General features: G+C 44.5%; 1 long non-coding RNA gene across 2 annotated transcripts in view; it reads right to left on the reverse strand.

Moving 5' to 3' along the window:
- Positions 1–13,266: 13,266 nt before the first annotated feature.
- Positions 13,267–21,446, reverse strand: part of LOC128327938 (uncharacterized) — a 36,940-nt gene continuing 28,760 nt past the window's right edge. For both annotated transcript variants that reach the window (XR_008308906.1, XR_008308905.1), the window contains one exon: positions 13,267–13,649. This is a non-coding gene — a long non-coding RNA (uncharacterized LOC128327938). The remainder of the gene's footprint in view (positions 13,650–21,446) is intronic.

The raw sequence follows: 21,446 nt of genomic DNA on the forward strand, positions 1-21,446 counted from the left end.
ATTGGCTTGAAGCTGGCTAATCAGTGCAGATTAGACCATTCTTGAGACATGTTGACCAACGACATTGACATGCTAATATGAAGAAGCCTTCATATGAAGCTTGTCCATGGACACTGGATAGTGGCACTTTTCAAATAAGACCATATATTACGATCAAGATGGGCTCATTATTACCATCCCCAGAAAACAACAGCAATAGTGTTGATGTACCATGTGAAGTGCTAAAAGCATCCTCTGCCAAGCTCTGTGCCAAGCCCTATGGGAAAAGCACAAAGATCACTGACTACTCTGTCTAGAAGGGGCAGGATGTTGTGTACTGTCTCTTTAAGGAGCAAGCCCCAAAGGGATCAGGATGTGACAGGCCATGTGAGGAATTCTCATGAGTTGGAACTGTTTCACTTTTGCAGAAGAAGTCTGTTTGAGTGGTTGCGTATTACTTATTTACGGAATAAGCCGGAAAGGCACCAAGATGAGACAGGTTCCATGAGGAACTCCTGAAATTTCTCAGAGGTCTGTTTGAGTGACTGAGCCTTAATGATCTACTCAGGGCCTAAACAGTCCAAAGCACGGATTAACACAGCACAGTAAGCAGAGAGAGTCCTAAGTTAAGCTATAGCAATCTAAATCTTCCTGGTCCTTTTCAGTGGATTGTAAAGAAAAAAATGGCTGAGTTATTAAAAGATCTACTGTACATTGCTGTTCTCATGTATCCAGTACTGTACAGAACAACACCTTCCTAAAGGACTTACATTATAATCTAGACGGATAATGAAATGTGTCAGAAAGGATCCCGCAAAAGGGTAGCAAGAAATGAGACAGTAACTATTTAACTGAGAACAGACAATGTAGAAAAATGAACCTATACTGGTTCAGGAAAAGCTTTGAGGCAGGAGAGATGAAGAGGAAAGGAGGTAACTTGATAGAAAGAACAGAAAGTGGTTCTACTAACCAAGCATAGACATCACAGAGGCATAGAGATGGAACAATTTCCTTAAATGATGACGGCACAGTGATGGCAATTTCAAATTATAGTTTCTAATTTCAATTGAGAATATTATAGGGTAAGACTAATTTAGAACATAAAACCTTACACAGCTAAAACATCAGCATACAAATCTATGTGACAGTCAAATACATAATTGTTGTTCCTGTCAGTCTCCTTTTGCTTTGTGCTTGCGTGGGGCCCCTTCCCTCCTTCTCTGAGGTAGGCTGCATTTATGAGAAGGTCAAGGATGCTATTTGATAAACTTCTTTGTAAAGCTACCATTGCTGTTATTTTAGTTCCCCTAATTGCCACTCCAAGAAAAGCCATTAGATGCAACCCCAAACCTTCTCTTGTTTTCATGAATGAAATTGAGGTGAAATTCCATTCCTGCCTTCACCAAAGGATATAAAAACAATATCTAAGAGGACACCTGTCTTCTTTTTCTCATAAATAGGGGAGGCAAATTGTGCACAGTGAAACATGATTAGTCAAACAATGGAAGTGGTGGGAGAAAATGCAGAAAGAAGGTTCTGGGTGCTGAGAATAATAAATGTGTAAGTGGGCCAGGAGCAAAAATTGAGGAGCAATGCTTGCTGAGGAAAACTGTTCCTTAGAAACAGAGAGCACTGTGATGGAGACAGGGAGAGGATAAGCAGAAAGCCATTTTGAGCCATTGTTAAAGCACCTTAAAAGTCAATGCTAATTGAAAAATGGCACTGGGTCATGGGGCTGCAGAACAGGTACAATGTATATTCCTAGTTTTAAGTACTGTGCTGTTCACTGTGTTCAAACAGGGCAGCTACTCATGTCTGCTTTTTGTATTATCAGCACTTTTCACAAAGACTGCTTTTGTTTCTAAGTAAAACCATCCCATTTATTTATGAAAATGTAAGCCTGCCAGTTATGTATTTAGCTTGCATGAGAGAGAGAGAGAGAGAGCGAGAGCGCTGCATTACATAATTCATTGGTAATGGAACTGTAAATGTATTTGGATTCTTAATCAAAATTAGCAGTTTACATTTACTTGCAATGCTTTATATGAAATATATTAGTCTGCTCTGGGGAGAAATTATTAGAATACTTTACAGAAATCTACACACCTTAGTATATCTGGAAGCCAATGAGTTCCAATGAAACTATAGCATATTGATGTAGAAATGACTGATAATGCGGAGAATATATGAAACCAAGCATATTGTGCATGGCTAAGTGGGAAGAAGAAAATAGATCAGATATTATAGCAAGATGATAAAATACAGGAATTACAAGCAAGGACTATCTCTTCCTGGATAAAAGGAGAGGAGAGCTGGTCTTGTGGTAGCAAGTATGACTTGTCTCCTTAGCTAAGCAGGCTCCATCCTAGTGGCATATGAAAGGAAGACTAGAAGTGTGAGCACTGGAAGATATTCCCCTCAGGGGATGGAGCCACTCTGGGAAGAGCAGGAGGTTTCAAGTTCCCTCCCTGGCTTCTCCAAGATAGGGCTGAGAGAGATTCCTGCCTGCAACCTTGGAGAAGCCACTGCCAGTCTGTGAAGACAATACTGAGCTAGATGGACCAATGGTCTGACTCAGTATATGGCAGCTTCCAATATTCCTATGTTCCTTGCATAAAGACTACTGTAACACAAAAAGCCAGATCAGAAGCAGAGGTCTGGACAAACCAAACAGATTAGAGTCAGTGTTTCATAGCTCATAATTTAGGGCCAAGGTGGGCCAGCAATGGGGATGGGGCTGAGTAAAAAAAACTATTGTCAGTAAGGTCAGGAGGTACAGGAACAGTAGAAACCTGAGAGACTAGGCCTATCGAGAAATCTTCATTAATTCTGCACTGTTGCTAGTCAAAGTAATTGATATTTTGGTTCCGTTAAAGCAACCAGGAAATGGGTCTGTAGCTCCGTGGCAGAGCATCTGCTTTGCACAGAAGGTCCCAGGTACAATCCTTGGTATTGCCAGCTAAGGCCAGGAACAACTGCTGCCTGAAACCTTGGAGAGCTGCTGCCAGTCAGTGTAGACAACACTGGGCTAGATGGACCCAAAGTCCTATGATCCTTCCCTATGTTTCTGTTCCATTCCAGAAAGTTTGGTAGAGCTGGGAATTAACTGAAATTTGTTCTGCCAAAACTCTGAGATAGATTATGGAATATGAAATGGATAGTGCAATCCTCTCCAGGAATGCCCAGACCATGGCCAGGTCTGCACACCCTCCAAGCCATCTGATCCAGCAAGGGGTCAATAATATTATGACTCCCCTCACCTAGGGCTGAGAGAGCCAGCGTGGTGTAGTGGTTAGAGTGCTGGACTAGGACCGGGGAGACCCGAGTTCAAATCCCCATTCAGCCATGAAACTTGCTGCGTGACTCTGGGCCAGTCACTTCTCTCTCAGCCTAACCTACTTCACAGGGTTGTTGTGAAAGAGAAACTCAAGTATGTAGTACACCGCTCTGGGCTCCTTGGAGGAAGAGCAGGATATAAATGTAATAATAATAATAATAATAATAATAATAATAGGGCTGCCAACTCTGACTGAAGTTATTCCTTGATATTTTCCCCTCAACATTTCCCCCAGTAAATTTCACAATATCGAGCTATTAAAATCTCTAGGATTGCTTTCATTAGACCAGGGATTCTCAACGTTGGGACCACAGATGTTATTGGACTTCAACTCCCATAATCCCCAGGCCCAGTGGCCTTTGGCTGGGGATTATGGGAGTTGAAGTCCAATAACATCTGGGGACCCAACATTGAGAATCCCTGCAATAAACACCTCGAGGTTGATGGCAATTCCTGGAGACTCCAGGCCAACCCTGTCCTAATGGAAGATTCTGAGCACAGAAGGCAAGGCCTAGCATGGCCTCCAGCTGTCACTGGGACACACTGGGTCTTTGCTTATATGTTCTGATGCTTCCAGTGCAACAAGGGGAGATTGAAAATACTGTCTTCTTGCAGCTCTGGAGACATTCATATACGTAGGATGGACATAAAGCCTGGGGATATCTGTGGGGGTGAGGTGAGGGAGTTTAGGTGGGATCACATGATGGTTAAGGACTGCAAACAGCTCCCAGGCAGCTAAACTAAAAGAGAGGACAAGGACAGGGAGGAGGATTCCAGAGGCTCACCTCACCAGAGACCCACCTGCTGTTTCTGCTGGATTGTTGCTACCTTGCCTCCTCTCTCTTCCTGAAGGACCTTGTTTGCACAGAGGCATTGGGGGAAGGAGAACTCCAGAGAAGGACGTCAGTATGAGATATCAGTGGCAGCAGTCACAGTACTGTGTGCATGTGTATGTACGCGTGCATGCGTGCGCGCACACACACAATCTTGCTAATTTCTTTTTTGAAGACCCACTTGCATATGCACATTTAGACATTATAAAAGCACCTGCTGAATAAGCAAAGTGTAGCAAGCAAAGTCTCAGAGGGCAGTTGTTCCCTGCTTTTCCACCAGCCACATATTCTTTAGAGCATCTTACAATAGATCAGGATTTCTTAACCTTGGGCCCCCAGATGTTGTTGGACTACAACTCCCATCATCCCCAGACATGGCCTTAGTGGCTGAGGATGATGGGAGAGTTGTAGTCCAACAACATCCTGGGGGGCCAAAGTTAAGAAACGCTGCAATAGATCATTAAATAAGCAGATGATAAAAATGAATGATATAGGCAGCCAGTCTAGCTGGGGCTAAGCAAGACTTTTTATTCCTTTCTGAATTTAGCCCTGTTTATGCTGTTAGCCAAACTTCATTGTGGTCTTGAAACTTGCCATACCATTATATCATTTTATAATACCATTATATCATACCACAGGCACCATGAATATTGCAATCCCCAAGCTTTTATGAAAGCAAAGGCATTTAACATCATTGTTTCTGCCAATATTTAAACAGCAGTGACAAACACAGAGTCAGTCCTGCCACTTCAATTAGCTGGGTGCACCACTTTCTACACAGGGATATTCTCAGGGGAAAGTGGAAACCTTTTTGGTAATTTTTAGAGAAAATTCTGAATACAGTCCTTCACACTTACCTGCAAATACCAAATGGTGCATGGACGATCCAAGGAAGGAAGGGACCAGGCCAGAACCAACAAAAGTGGCTCGGTGAAGAAAACACTTTGGAAGGCACAGGTGAGGTGCGGGGTGGGGTGTGGAAGAAACACAGTGGGAAGTAATCAGCCACAGCAGTGAGTGGGGAGGAATGCCACCACTTCCACAGGTGAGGGGGAAGAAATGTGATGGTGGCAGCAGCAACCAGCAATTCTCCTCCCATCACTGTTTCCCAGGCCCAGGCGCAGACCCAGCTGCAGTATGTCGTCTTCCTGCTCCCTTGCTGCCCTCTCCTGCTCAAGCAGCAGCATTCCTCCTTGCTGGGGACAGAAGGAGGGAGAAACAGAGCGGTGGGATGAACCAGGCCAGCCCCAGGAAATGGAGACCTCTGTTTTGGTGGGTGCTGCTGCTGGGGCAAGGGAAGAAAGCATTGTAAACCAGGCCTAGCTCCTCATCCCCATCTAGTGTGAGTTGTGGCTGGCGCCCACTGCCACCCACTGCCAGGTACTTGGTAGCTCGGCAGCTCCTGCGGTGCCGCTTCGCTCTGCTGCTCACTCTCCACTGACACATTACAAGTGGCACACACCATGCTGGATGGCTGGACATAAGCAGCTCGGCCTCACTGTTGCATGTGAGCCTGGAGACTGGTGGGCTGGTAGGAGGCGGGCAGCAGCACTCAGTTCTCAGTCTGCCAGTCACGCAAGTCGTTCTCGGCCACCTGGCACAACGCCACATGAGCCACTGGCGGCCTGGCAAAGACAGCAAATTAGGGGGCCTCCAGGCCTCTGGGGGACCAGACCTCTGCCCAGAATTCTGTTGGCAATGGCCCTTGGAATTATTTGCTTATTTGCCTTGTTCTACCCTCCTGTTTGCTCTGGAACCTGAACAGGAAGCAGATTCAAAGTTAGTTTGGGGAGGGAAAGATTCGGGGCTGTAAAAGGCTTTGGGATGCGCTCCCAAGTGAAATAAGAGCCTCCCCATCTCTGACAGCCTTTAAAAAGTCTTTAAAGACACATCTGTTCACCCAGGCTTTTAATTGATACTGTTTTGATTGTTTTTAATGTTGTTTTAGAGCATTGTTTTTAAAAAAATTAAATTTTTTGTTTTGTTTTTAACCATGTTTTAATGTTGTTTTTATCTGTTGTAAACTGCCCAGAGACATAAGTTTTGGGCAGTATAAAATAGATTTAAACAAACAAACAAACAAATAAAATAAAAGACCTTGGTTAAGATTCAATAAGGGAGAATTCTCTGCTGTCTTGCCAGTCTAGAGAGCTCATTAGTGCTTCCTCACAATCTATAGCCCTTGCTCAGATGAGCTTGAGGGCAGGGGAATAATGTAGTAGCCACAGTAATGTGTAATTCAGTATGTATGTGTGATATGTAAAATGTATTAAGATATTTTAGGGTCTTGCCCCTAAAGGGAACAAAACTCAGTAATTAGTTGGCTTGAAGAACTGAAAGTTAATTTGTTAAAGTTGGAAGCAAACTTCATAGGGTGCTTTGATCACATCCTCCACACCTGAGAGAATACAATAGTAAGATAACCTGGCATTGGAAAGGAAGTAGCGTACGGCTCAGAGTGTCCAGCTGAGGGTAGCCATCAGGTGCCACTGAAGGAATACACCTATGTCAGTATACCTACTCCTCCTTTAGGAGAGACTTGCTCCTTCTCTAAACTGGAACATCTGTTTGTGTTTAGCATCTTGTGAATTAGGCTCTACTCGTGGTCCTAATGTTGGAAGAATAGAAGGCCTAAATTTAAACATATAAAATGGTACTTTCCTTTTACAGAAATGAATGATACTGAGGCTATTCTTACCATGGGGGAAAACTGGGCTAAAGGAGCCCAGCCCAGTTTTCCCCCATCATGAGAACCACCAGGCTCACGGGCAAGCCCAGTGGTTCTCTGGTGGCTAGCCCACCAAAGTAGCCCTCCCCTTAAATGAGATTAGCGGAGCAAGCCCTCCACTAACCCCATTTTGGCAACCGTGAGTTGCCACAGTGCGGCTCCATGCCATGGCCTCCCAGTCTTAGAGGTCTCCCCAGGATGCTCCACATACTTGCGCGGGTCATCCTGGAACTTCCGGGGGCCAGGCGGCCCCTGATACCCACAGCCCCTACTGGCTCCATATGGAGCCAATAGTCATGTGAGCAGCCAATCCAGCTGCCCAGGGCTCCATGGGTGACTGTCTGTGGGCAGAGCAGGCTAAGCCAGCTCTCCCCGCTGAACAATCCCAGGCTCTACACACTGAGTAGTCTCTCTTCAGGACTAGATTTCAAGAAGCCTTGGAATACTGTAGGATATGATAATAAAGAGGGGACATACATTTTCAGAATTTTATGTGATCCTTTGAGATGGGTTTGTTTCAGAAAAGATGGCTTGATAATAATTTGAAGTATAATGATCTTTCTTTATCAGCTTTAGATGCCCTTAGCCCTTACAACTGCAACTCCTGATGTAGTAAAAAGGCTCCCTAGTTTGGACCCTACAGCTTGAGGATTGTTTTTGTATTTTGGTTTTGGAAAGTTAATATTATTTTAATAATGTCTACTGTGACATCTTTATTACAGATAAGAAAGATATTCAAAACAAATGGGAGAGATTTGATCAGTTTATATTAACCCAATGTGCTTTAAAATGTTCAGCACATACAGTTATGGCTGGACATTTTAATGCATGGATGGGGCCCAGTTGGGCATCCCATAATTGGTGTTGGGGGGGGCAGCTCAGGTGGGAAGATACATGGTGGGAAGACATATGACTTGATTGCAGGTGACTCTGTGTCTCTGGGACCTCCCACACCAATGAAACCAGGGGAACCCAAACCCGAACCCAAAGACATGCCCCTCTTCATCTCCTGACTTAAGGACCTGCCAGTTCAAGTAGAGGTCCTCCAGGGCTCCTGAAGTCAGCACATACAAAATTGGGCAAGACTTCTTTAAACTACAAATCCTTTCCCAAGGAAGGGGTGGAGCCAATAAACTCTACCTGAACAGCAGCCATATAAAGTGGCAGTCAGCTCCATAAGTGGTGTTGGCAGCAACATCTATCTTACATTTTCATGTCCATCTCCCTTGCTTGGTCTACGCCCCTTCCCACAAGCCCCACCAACATCCAGATCCCTGTCATGGCAGAGGCCCCAGCTTGGCCATTGACCCCCATAGGATACTACTGATGATAAGATAATGGGATCTTTATTTTTAATTTGTGAGGAGGGAGAAGCCTAATGTTCAACTAGAAGATCTAAGGCAAATGTTTGTTAAGATTTCATCTGTTTTGTTCTTCTTCTTCTTTTAATGGATGGGTCTCCTGTGGTTAATAGAGCAGGTTTTGAGGAATCTAGTGGGGCTATTTCCAAGAATGAGAGCAGTGTATCAGACTATTTCTTAGTCTTTAGTTATATCTGGCTTTTTATTAATAATTATAAGATCATTTCTAAAAAGCAAAATGACCATCTGCCTTTTGTTCTCACTTTGAAAGCCCCTTTGAAAGATCTGTCTTTAATGAGGAATCAATGGGATATTACAAAAGATTAAAACGGACAAGCAGCTTGAGTGAGAAATGTCTGCATCTTAAAAAGCCTGTAATAATTAGTCAAACTTATGAAAGGTTAATCAGATCTGTTGCACCTGTCAGTGTAGTAAAATCCTATGAGAATCTAACTGAAATTGCTATGAAAGTTTTTGATCTTTCTGGAATTTTATTCTCAAAATCACCCATTTAAAACAGTAGGTTTGTTAAGGAATTTAGGGAGCTAAAAAGCCAACTGTCTTTACAATACTTGCAACACTACACAGAAAATAAAAGTATGCTGCCTGAGTCATATTATCATATTTAAAATGGCCTTTGGAAATTTACAAATTAAACACTTAAAATGACCCAGGACTTTTCTCCTACCTGAAATGTTAAAGGCTAATGAAGAGTGATGACAGCTTCCCTGTTGGCAGTTGTATTTACAGTAGTTATTCAGGGAGAATCTCAGTAAGATGGAGTAAAGCTATCATTATCCCCATAAATAAGAAGAACCTGGAAATTATAGGTCAATTAGTTTACTTTGAGTGATTGGCAAACTCTATGCTACTTATTGTAGCCTGAAGCTAAAAAATTGGACTGAAAACTCAAATAGATTGGATATAGATTGGTTTCCAAGTAGGATGTTCTACTTTGGACCAAAGTCTTTATCTTATCTCATTTGTCTGAGAAATGTTCTAACCGCCCTGGGCAAATTATGTTCAGCATTTATTGATCAGGAATCAGCCTTTGATAGGATTCCATAAAATCATCTATGGGCCAAATTGGAGAAGAGGCCAATTTGAAAAATGTATTATATTATTATACATACTTTAGAAAAATGTATAATATTATTTCAGATTAAATCTTTAAACCAGAGGTGATTTTGCAGGTTAGATGTAGTCTGAGAGACCAATTATAAAAAGTTATTGGGTCCCCAGGGACACCAAAGTGGGTTGGGTGTTAGGGCATTACACAACCCACCTACCACTCAACCCACAAAACATTTGTTCAATCAAGCAATTTTTAATAATTTTTTTAATTATTTGGGTCAGTAGGTTATTCGCCTACTAAGCCAGATAATAATTCAAAAAAATATTTTAAATCGCCTGATTGTTTTGTAATAATTTTTGTTCATTATTTATTGATTTTTAATAAATTTTTGAATTATCTAGGTCAGTAGGTCAAAATTTATTTAAAATCCTGCATTGCAATAACATCACAAGTTGCTCTCTCACACATAATAAGACTCCTTACAACAGCTGCCACAGCAGTAGAGATGTGCAAGCCAGTTAGGTTTGGGTGGTCCAAGGTTGAACTGGACCGGCCCCCAAAGGTGCTAGTCTGAGTTCAAATTGGACTACACCCCATTTTGTGGAACCGGTTCGCAGGCCAGCTCAGTGGGGAGTATAATTCTAAAGCGGAATCCAGCTAGGATTCCCCTATAGAAGTACAGGGGATCTCCTAGCCTAAAAAGGCTTTCCTTTTTTAACCTTAAAGCAGTGGGTGGGGGACGAAATGCTTATATTTTATCCAGGGGCGGCTCGTGAACTCACCTCCAGGGGCGGCTTCTTTAACTGTAAACGAAGCCAATGTTCTGTGCCGCCCAGCAGCCCCCACGGCGGGGAATTGCCTCCACCACTCACCTGGCCACTGGCAGGGGCTTCCCTCCGTGGGATCCAGGTGAGTGGTGGAGGGAATTCCCCACCGTGGGGGCTGCTGGGCAGCACAGAACATCGGCTCCGTTTACAGTTAAAGAAGCCACCCCCCAGAGGTGAGCTTAAGAGCTGCCCCTGATTTTACCTTTTAAATGAAGCTCTGCTGGCAGCGAGGGCAGCGGATACTCATGTGGTAGTGGATCCACATGGACCCTGGCTTGGATATACTTAAGGACATGAAGCCTGGAACTTACACATAAACTGTCACCAGCACATTGGCAAGATATTTTAGGTAGTGTTAAATGTAGCTCAATGGATCGTAAATTGTGCCTTATCCAACAGAAGATTATTTTTAGGGCACCCTCGGCACCTTAAGCGATTAAAAATGGCCTCAAATAGTAATGCCTGGAGATGCAATAATTCCCATGCCAACTTAACGCATATGATCTGGGATTGCCCCATAGTGCAAGGATTCTGGAGGGAGGTTATTACGTGTATTAATTTAGTGATGGATTCATCCCTTGCACTGAAAGCTCTGAATGCAGTACTGGGGTATATCCCAACTGAGTGGGGACTAAAATCAGGTCCTAAACAATGGCTAAGGAGAAGCTTACTGGTAGCCAAGAGGTTAATCCTGAGGCTATGGAAATCTCCCACTCCTCCTAGGAGTGAGGAATGGGTGCAGGACTTGCTCAAGTTAGTGGTACATGAAAAATGGGCCCTCATAAAAGTAAATAAAGTGCATAAATGGTCAGAAATCTGGGACAACTTTAATGAACCATTCTTAGAATAATTATTTTTTAAAAACCCAACCCCAAACACCCTTTCTGATTTACCCATATCTACTGGTGCAACTGTGTGTATCTCCTTCTCTCCCTCCACTTCTTCTCTCTCCCCCTGACTCTCTCTTTTCCTTTCCCACCTCCTCCTAGCCAGCACAGCGGTGGGGGTGGGGTGGGGTGGGGGAAATGGGGAAAGATGTATGTAAAATACAAAATGACAAAAACAAAAAAAACAAAAAAACACCATGATTAAATTAAAAAAAAAAACATGTTTAAAATGAAGCCCCACCGGCTGCAAGGGCAGTCACTGGAGAGTCAGAAGGAGGAAGCTGAAAGGGCTCCTCCAACTGCCCCACCGCCTGATAGTCCAGGCCAGCTACGGCCCTGTTCAGGCCTCTGACACACACACTGCCCAAATATCTGCCCCCACCACTGGTGGGGCTTCATTTAAAAGATTTAAAATAAGCATTTAAGTCCTCTGCCTCCACCGCTTTAAGATCTGAATTGTAGCCAGATTCCTCTTTAAATTATAACCCACACACAGGCACACACACACACACAGACCAAGCTGGCCCATGAGCCAGATTGGCCAGCATGTGGACCAGACCAGAACCAGTCAGGCTCAATTGAGCCCGAGCCAACTGGGATCGCTCGAATCCATTCTGGATTCAAGCCAAACCAGGCAAACATCCAGCTCGCATATCCCTGCACAACAGCACCCTTAGTAGCAAGCAAGCACAGGCATAAGCTCAACTAGAGCAATGTCTTCAGCCACATTTCGACTGAGTGAGTACACCTTGCAATGCCGATTGCAGACTGCAGAACAGACCAGAGCAGTGAGTGCAGCACAAGTTACTCTCAAGGCCAGACATGGAACTCATCTCTTGCTGTGAGAAGTCTTCTTTCTTTTCTTCTTCTCCAGCATAAGCATACATCCCTGCCTGCCTACCTGTATCTGGATAACAGACCTTGGCCTCAGACATATGGGTCAGGGCACCAGTCCATATCTCATCACTGGCCATGGTGGTGGTGGTTTGTGTGTATGCACGTGTCAGCAACATTAATGGGCAGACTGTGACACATCTGTGTTTGGGGTTGACCAGGGTGGGGTGATCTGCCAGTGGTGTTGCAGTGGGGGGTGACCATGAGTCATTCACTCTCCATAGCCAGGTTGGAATAGTCCAGCAGGGGAAGGTTAGCCTTCAAGAAGACCAGCCGCTCCACCATCTCAGTGTCCAAGCATGAGTGATGAGGTGTCACCACACCCCCGGCCATGGAGAACATCCTCTCACTATGGACACTGCTTGGTGGGCATGAGAGGAACCATCCGGCAACTGTCAAGTCCAGCCAGACTTGGTGATGTATTGCCCCAAACTGGATGATTTCCATCACTCAGTCGCCCACTGGCTCATGCAGGTACTGCATCACACACTGCTCAGCACTGCTGCAGGGTTCAGTGGGCTCCTTGCATCCGCCTGGCAAGGCACCAAGGAAATCTTCCATGAATCACTGAGTAGAACTCCAAGGTGGAACTGCCGGCTCACTTGGCACTGCCAGGGACACCACACTGCTGGACCAGAAGCAGCAGTAATAGTTCTGCTGCTAGGGGCAGACTGCACACTAGTAGTAGATGCTCCAGCACCCTCCTCTTGGTTGTGCCCCAGCATCATATCATTAGCTTGCCTAAATTCTGCAACCAGGAGGTCCCTACACCTGGGCAGCTGGGCAGGGGTGACTGCTTTGACCTTCATCCTTGGGTCACATAGGCAGGACAAAACATGCTCTGCTGATTGGCCCACGGGTGTCCTGAACTGTTCCATAAATCCAGTCCTCAGCCGACCTACCAAGGTGATTGCTTCCTCAATGGTCAGTGTGATCTGGAGCTCACCCCATCATCTTATCAAGGAAAAGGGCTGCAGGCAAAGCCTGGCTCAGTGTTGTTGTCTTAGCACACAAGCTGTTCATGGCAACACAGAACGGCTCGAGTGCCAAGACAACCTTGGAAAGCAGAACCCAGTCCTGGTCGCACACTTCCAAGCCACATCACCTTGCTAGCTCATGGGTGGTTGGCTCTTCCTCCTACAGGTGCCAGAGCAAAAGAGAGGTGGAGCTCCATCAGAAACTCCCTTTCTATAGCACTGTGGTGCATACAAAGAAGCTAGAAAGATTGAATCCCCTAAATAAAGAAGGTTTTATTGGGGGGGCTGTTTTTGGAGGGGACTGAGAAACAATGGGGCACATTGAACTGAAGGAAAGGCAAAGAAGGGCAGGGGATTACTGTGGCCTCTCACTAACCCACCCACCCTGTTCTACAGTCCTGCCACCTAATCACTCCTTTACCCAAACTAGGTCCTATTTAAAGAACCCCAAGTCCTAATAAAGTGGCCGAAGCAGGGGCTTCTATCTGGCGTCTTTGACTGTGGGCTTCCAGTGGCGTCTTCAACTCATGTCTGCCAGGAGTTGCTCTTGGAGTCACTCTTGGGCCAAGCAGACACCGGGACAACAGCTGGGGGGAAGGCAGGTAGGCACCAGTCGGCACCCAACCACCCAATCAAAACAACAACAAAACCAGAAAAAGAGGGAGCCTGGCAGGCTGGGTACCACACACCAGCCTACAAAAACCAAAGATCCACCAGGCATAGGCAGCAAACAGGCAGGAGCAGCATAGGTCTGCAAAACAAAACAAATGAAAATAATAACCACAGCAGCCCAGTTATTGATTTTTAAAAAACCAAATAAACAAGGAATTAAATTCCAAGCAGTACCCAGTTCAGTACCCAGTACCCAGTTCATAGCATATAACTAGAAGTGTCAAGGGAAATAACAAAATTTTCTTTAAATATATCGGAAGTAGAAAACCTGCCAGGGAGACGGTTGGACCCTTAGATGATGAGAATGTGAAAGGATTATTAAGGAGGATAAGGAGATTCCAGAGCAGCTGAATGAGTTCTTTGCATCTGTCTTCACGGTGGAGGATACTGACCATATACCCTCTCCAGAACTGAGCTTTTCAGGTTTAGCAGCTGAGGAACTGGGCCAATTTGAGGTGACAAAGGAAGTCTTGAAAAGCAAAAAATTAACCAATCGCCAGGGCAAGATGGCATCCACCCAAGAGTTCTGAAGGAACTGTGAAATTGCTGATCTCCTGGCAAAAATATATAACTTGTTCCTACAAACAGGCTCTGTACCAGAGGACTGGGAAGTAGACAATGTACCTTCAATTTTCAAAAAGAGATCCAGGGGGAATTCAGGAAATTACAGGCTGGTCAGCTTAATTTTGGTGCCAGATAAATTGATGGAAAGTATACTTGACAAAATTGTTGAAAAGGCCTTGTTGAAGGAGAACCAGCATGACTTCTGCAAGGGAAAGTTTTGCCTCACTAACCTTTTGGAGTTCTTTGAGAGTGTCAACAGGCATGTGGATAAAGGTGATCCAGTTGACATAATATACTTGGATGTCCAAAAAGCTTTTGATAAAGTTCCCCACCAAAGGCTCTTGAGTAAACTTAGCAGACATGGAATAAGGAGACAGGTTCATGTTTGGATCAGTAACTGATTGAAGGACAGCAAACAGCGAGTAGGAATAAATGGACAGTTTTCACAATGGAGGTAGGTAGGAAGTGGGGTCCCCCAGGAATTGGTACTGGGACCAGTGCTCTTTAACTTGTTCATAAATGATCTAGAAGTTGGGGTGACCAGCGAAGTGGCCAAAATTGCAGATGAAACTAAACTATTTAGGGTAGTGAAATCCACAACTGATTGTGAGGAACTCCCAAAAGATCTCTCCAAACTGGGGCATTGGGTGACAAAATGGCCAATGAGGTTCAATGTAAGTAAGTGTAAAATGATGACCATCGGGGCAAAACCCCACCAACTTCACAAATACGCTGATGGGATCTGAGCTGTCAGTGACTGACCAGGAGAGAGATCTTGGGGTTGTGGTGGACATCTCATTGAAAGTGTCATCTCAGTGTGTGGCAGCTGTGAAAAAGGCTAATTCCATGCTAGGAATAATTAGGAAGGGGGTTGAAAATAAAAATGCTACTATTATAATGCCCTTATACAAATCTATGGTGTGGCCACATCTGGAGTACTGCGTACAGCTTGGTCACCATATCTTAAGAAGGATATTGCAGAACTGGGAAAGGTGCAAAAGAGGGCAACCAGAATGATCAGGGGCCTGGAGTACCTTCCTTATGAGGCTAGGCTACAGCATCTGGGGTGCTTTACTTTGGAAAAGAGGCAACTAAGGGAAGACATGATCAAGGTGTATACAATTATGCATGGAGTGGAAAGGGTGGACAAAGAGGATTTTTTTTCTCCCTCACTCACAACAATTGAACCAGGGGTCACCCCATGAAACTGAAGGTTGGGAAATTTAGGACTGACAAGAGGAAGTACTTTTTCACACAGCGCATAATTAATCTATGGAATTCCTTGCCATGGGACAGGGTGATGGCCACCAGCTTGGATGGCTTTAAAAGGGGCTTAGACAGATTCATGGTGGACAAATCTATTAATGGCTACTAATCTGGTGGCTGTGGGCCATCTCCAGCCTCAGAGGCACAATGCCTATCAATACCAGTTGGAGGGGAGCAATGGCAGGAGAGAGGGAGCCCTCTTGCCTGTGGGCTCCCCAGAGGCATCTGGTGGGCCACTGTGTGAAACAGGATGCTGGACTAGATGGGCCTTGTGCCTGATCCAGCTGGGCTGTTCTTATGTACTTAGTGTGGGGGCCAGGCAGGCAGGCCCAGTCCACCACCACCACCACCACTCTGCTCTCAATGCTGCTGCAATCTCTCTCCCATGATCCTCTCCTGAGGCACAAAAAGCAATTGTTCGCACTCTGCCTCCAAGCAGCCCCTTGTATACATTTTGAAACTCCCTCCTTTGGCCTCCTCCCTCCCTGCTCCCTCCTCTCAGCCAATGGGGGCATGCCAACACTTGATTTCAATGACAACAAGCCAATCAAGAAGCAAGGAGATCTCAAGCCAGCTAGCAACTGAAAAGCATGGAGACAAAATGGTTCCTGCAACATGAATCATGTGAATCAATTCACAATGAATCAAGGGTGATTCAATTCAACCTTGAATCACCCCCTTCATTTAAGGGGAGATTCAATTTGTGGATGAACCATCCCCGATTCATTGCAAATCAATCTGTGGATGAATCAATTTGCACATCCCTAGTTATGATAAGGATGAACTTTGGCCCTATATCTGTTTATTAAGTACCTGTATGGAGCAGTTTAATAAACTTGCCATTCATGCTCCAAAATTAGGAACCCTGAAAATCAGTTACTCACATACAGTGCAGCACACTGCTGACCCAAGAGCAGGGTGCCCATGCAGCTTCCGTCCATCTGAAAACCACTAATCAATAGGGATGCTTAGCGACACCTCTCCTATTATTCCTAATGGAATAAGTCTCATGACACTATTCATAGGAGCCATGGATGCTCTCTAGCAATGACAACAAGTGTTCAGGTGCTGGAGGCAGCAGGGGTGTCCTTGGGCCTGCAGCACTGTATGTGAGTCAGTATTTTACTTTATGCAGAGTACTCAGTATTATCGTCCCTTTCAAAGATGGGACTTTAAATAGCTTTAAAACAATGTTCATTGTACTCTTTTAGTTAAAGGTTGGTGATAAAATATTTTTATCTATCTATCTATCTATCTATCTATCTATCTATCTATCTATCTATCTATCATATTTTTACACTGCCCAAAACTTACGTCTCTGGGCGGTTTACAAAAAGATTAAAAGTAAAACATTAATTAAAAACAAAAACAAAAAAGAAATTAAAAAGCAAGACTTTTTTTAAAAAGCAAGAAATTTAAAACACAATTTAAAATTTTCAAAACAATATTCTAAAAACAACATTAAAACAATCTAACGAAACCATATCAGTCAAAAGTCTGGGTGAAGAAATGCATCTTTAGAGACTTTTTAAAAGATGTAAGAGATGAGGCTCTTATTTCACTAGGGAGCGCATTCCAAAGCTTTGGGACAACAACAGAGAAGGCCCGTCCCTGAATAGCCACCAGACGAGCTGGTGCAGATGGACCTCTCCTGATGATCTCAATGGGCAGTGGGGTTCATAACAAAGAAGACGTTCTCTTAAAAACCCAGGGCCCAAGCTGTTTAGGGCTTTATAGGTTATGACCAACACCTTGTTTTTTTGCCCGGAAACATATTGGCAGCCAGTGCAACCCCTTCAATATGGGAGTAATATGGTCTCTCCTGGATGACCCAGAGACCAGCCTGGCTGCCGCATTCTGGACCAACTGTAGTTTCCGGACTACGTACAAGGGCAGCCCCACATAGAGCGCATTGCAGTAATCCAGTCTGGAGGTTACCAGCAGATGTACCACTGTTTTGAGATCGTCTAACTCAAGAAACGGACATAGCTGGCGTATCAGCCGAAGCTGATAGAAGGCACATCTGGCTGTTGTCTCAACCTGGGCCACCAAGGAGAGACTTGAATCCAGAAGCACCCCTAGACTGCATACCTGTTCCTTCTGGGGAAGTGTGACCTCATCCAGAACAAGCAGATCAAAATCGTCTCTTGAGTTCCAACCCCGCACAATGAGTACCTCCGTCTTATCTGGATTCACTCTCAGTTTGTTATCCCTCATCCAGCTCATTACCAACTCCAGACAGGCATTTAGGGAGGTTATGCCCTCTCCCGATGATGCTGACATGGAGAAATAGATTTGGGTGTCATCAGCATATTGACAGCACCATGCACAAAATCTCCTGAAGATCTCTCCCAGCGGTTTCATCTAGATGTTAAACAACATCGGAGACAATATGGAGCCCTGAGGGACACCATACAAAAGTTCAGATTTTGAACAACAGCAGTCTCCAAGTGACACCATCTGGAACCTGCCCGAGAGGTAGGAGTGGAACCACTGCAAAGTAGTGCCTCCCACCCCCAACCCCCTCAGACGCTCCAGAAGGATACTATGGTTGATAGTATTGAAAGCCGCTGAGAGGTCCAAAAGGACCAACAGAGTCACACTTCCTCTGTCCATTCCCAGTTGAAGATCATCTATCAGGCCGACCAAGGCAGTCTCTACCCCATAGCCAGCCCGGAAACCATTTTGAAATGGGTCTAGATAATCCATTTCCTCCAAGACTGTCTGGAGCTGGGCCCTCTCAATTACCTTGCCCAGCCATGGAAGGTTGGAGACAGGCCTATAGTTACTCAGCTCCGAGGGATCCAAGGTAGGCTTCTTTAGAAGTGGTCTAATAATTGCCTCCTTAAGACTAGGAGGCATCCTACCTTCCCTCAGAGATGCAAAACCCATATTCTGGTTTCCCCACCCCTTAGATGTAGAAAATAAGAAAAGCCTTGCTGGATCAGGTCTAAGAACTATCTAGTCCAGCATCCAATTTCCCCAGTGGCCCACCACATGCACTTCCTCTGGGAAGTCCACAACCAGGAACATTTTCTATTAGGGTGTGCACAAAACCAGTTTGTCCAGTCTGGACTCAAACCAAAACAGGCATGTTCAGTTTTGTGCCCTCTGAACTTACCCCCGGCTTGGCTCAAATTTGAGTCAGTTCAGGGGTTCTAAGTTTAAATTTTTAAAAATACTTTTAACACTCACTGCCAGGTCTGGGTCAGCGTTGGCCACGGAGAGGGGTCTCTGCCATCTCCCTCTCTCCCCACTAGCCTTCTCTCATTCTAGAAAGGGCCAGTTAAGCCTGTTTGGGGGCCATTCCAGCCCTTCCTATAGTGACGGAGGACATTCTGGAAGCTGCTGCATATGCCCAATGGGCCTCTGAGTGATCGAATCATAACAAAGGCCACACAGAGGCCCATGGGGCATGCCACCAGAGGAAGGGCTGGAATGGCCCCAAAAGGGGCCAAACTGGCCCTTTTTAGAATGGGAGAAGGCCAGAGGACCACTGCCGACCCGGACCCAGCGGTCAATGTTACAAGGTTTTTTTAAAAAAACAAAACCCACCTCAGAACCCCAAGTTTGGCTTGAGATCGAGCTGAACTGGGCCCAGTCCAGCTCAAGTGCAAGCCCTCAAGCCAGCCTGGTTCAATGGTGAACCGTTTCAACCGCGAGCTGGTTCGCACATTCCTACTTTCTATAGATAGCATATGGATGGTCAAGTGAAATCATTCCAGTATTTAGGGGTGCTTTTCCATGCTTCTACCAACTGGAAGACTAATGTACTGCACGTTACAGCAACAGTGCTTCATAACTCAAAAGCTATAGTCCATGTATGGCTTTCATACCAGGGTGGCCAATCTCTTCAGCTGCCTTTCAGGCCTACAGGGCTAAGATTTTAGCCCAACTGTTGTATGACTTTGTCATTTGGATAGGAGGTGTAGATGACACTCTGGAATGTCTGGAATAGGAGAGGAGAGCTGGTCTTGTGGTAGCAAGCATGACTTGTCCCCATAGCTAAGCAGGATCTGCCCTGGTTGCATCTGAATGGGAGACTTGATGTGTGAGCACTGCAAAATATTCCCCTCAGGGGATGAAGCCACTCTGGGAAGAGCAGAAGGTTTCAAGTTCCCTCCCTGGCTTCTCCAAGATAGGGCTGAGAGAGATTCCTGCCTGCAACATTGGAGAAGCCTCTGCCAGTCTGTGAAGACAATACTGAGCTAGATGGACCAATGGTCTGACTCAGTATATGGTAGTTTCCTATGTTCCTAATGGATACGAGGGGATTTTAAAAGAAAGATCCATGGTACATAAACCCTATATTTGTACACCGCCCAGAAACAGAGGTTTGGGGCGATTTACAAATTTGATAGATAAAATAAAATAAGGTACATAAAGTGAAAAGTTAAAAATCCCAAGTCAGGTATGAGTTATCCTCAAGTAACTGCATAGCGAATGATAATTAATTGTTCATATCCATTTTGGGAATTACCTCATGTGATTAGGTACCAAAGACTCTTTTATATGTTTGGAAGAAGACTGTTTTGCATAAAATGCCTCTTTAATTTTCTCTGGCTGCTCTTATTGAAAGGGGAAAGCCAAGGAATGTGTTAAGCAAGGACCTACGGAAATTATATAGAGTGTCAAGAACTGAAGTCTGTTGCCATTGGAACCTGTTCATTAGCCTAAGCTGGAGCAGACAATTAGATAATATACTAGACTGCTAAGTATTTAGATGTCCTTATGCTGCATAAATATAGGAAACCCTTTTACTTTGGTGTTTTGTAATGCTTTGCTGTTGGCACTAATGGAAAGACAATTTAATGGGATTTTAGTGGAAAATTAATTCTGTCCATGTGGGAATAGCAAACGGGAATCACTTAGTCATAATATGTTTTATTGTCATTTTTATGATGAAATTAGAAAGGATTTGATTTTCCCATTATTAAAGATTCCTGGTAGAATGACTGCTGTTTTGTTACTAAATTGTATGAAGGGGGATGATGAATATGTTACAAGAAAGGTAGCTGTCTTCCTGAGTTTGACCATTAAGATAAAAACCCAAACAATTCAGATTAGATGGAAATGTTAATAACTTTGGCCTGGTATTTAGACTAATCTATGATTCTGCATGTAAGATTCCTGAGGAAATTTGAATTTGAACTATACTGCGTTTTGTATTGCTTAATTTTATCTTTTGTTAACTACTAGACGGTCTGTGACCATGAAATAAACTACTCATTCATTAATTCAAAGAAACTGAAGGGAGGGTGCAGAGTCATCAATGAACTAGGAAATGAACCCAAAGGAAGGGTAGGGGAGGATTAGGTCTTTTGGAGGGGCATAGGAAATAATGAGACAAAAAGGGGGTAATAGGAGAGGTAGCTCTGAAGGAATTCCCATTGCTTCCCATATGTATGGGAAAAGGAAGAGGAATGAGATTATTAGGGAACTAATCCCTAATGGCACAGTGGGAAATGACTTGCCTAGCAAGCATGAGCTTGCCAGTTTGAATCCCCGCTAGTATGTTTCCCAGACTATAGGAAAGCAGCAGTGACATAGGAAGATGCTGAAAGGCATCATTTCTTACTGCATGGGAGATGGCAATGGTAAACCCCTCCTGTATTCTACCAAAGAAAAACCACAGGGCTCTTTGGTCACCACCAGAAGTTGCCACCAACTTGATGGCACACTTTAATCCTTAATAGGGAAATGAGATGCTAGAGCCTTTTGATCATTTTGAGAACATAGGAAAGGAAGTGGAACAAAATGGGCAATGGCCTTTAAAGCAGGTTCCTGAGGAAGCTATGAAGAGTAGAGATGTGGAACTGAAGAAAAGCAGCAATGCAAGTAAAAAGAAGAGTACAGTGAAAGACAAGTAAGACAAACACAAGAGGCAGGAGGGGTTGAGTACTATTGGTAAGAAGGACGTGGGCAGGCAAAGAAAGTGTGGAGAGTTGGAGAGCATGTGTTGGTGAGCTCAGGAGGCATCAAGTCCCTAGTTGCAAGATTTAGACCCCGACACAGAAATTCTGCCAGTTGTGGCTTTTCCTGTCAC

The sequence above is a fragment of the Hemicordylus capensis genome, chromosome 5 (genome assembly GCF_027244095.1).
Source record: "Hemicordylus capensis ecotype Gifberg chromosome 5, rHemCap1.1.pri, whole genome shotgun sequence".
In the NCBI taxonomy this organism is placed as follows: domain Eukaryota; kingdom Metazoa; phylum Chordata; class Lepidosauria; order Squamata; family Cordylidae; genus Hemicordylus; species Hemicordylus capensis.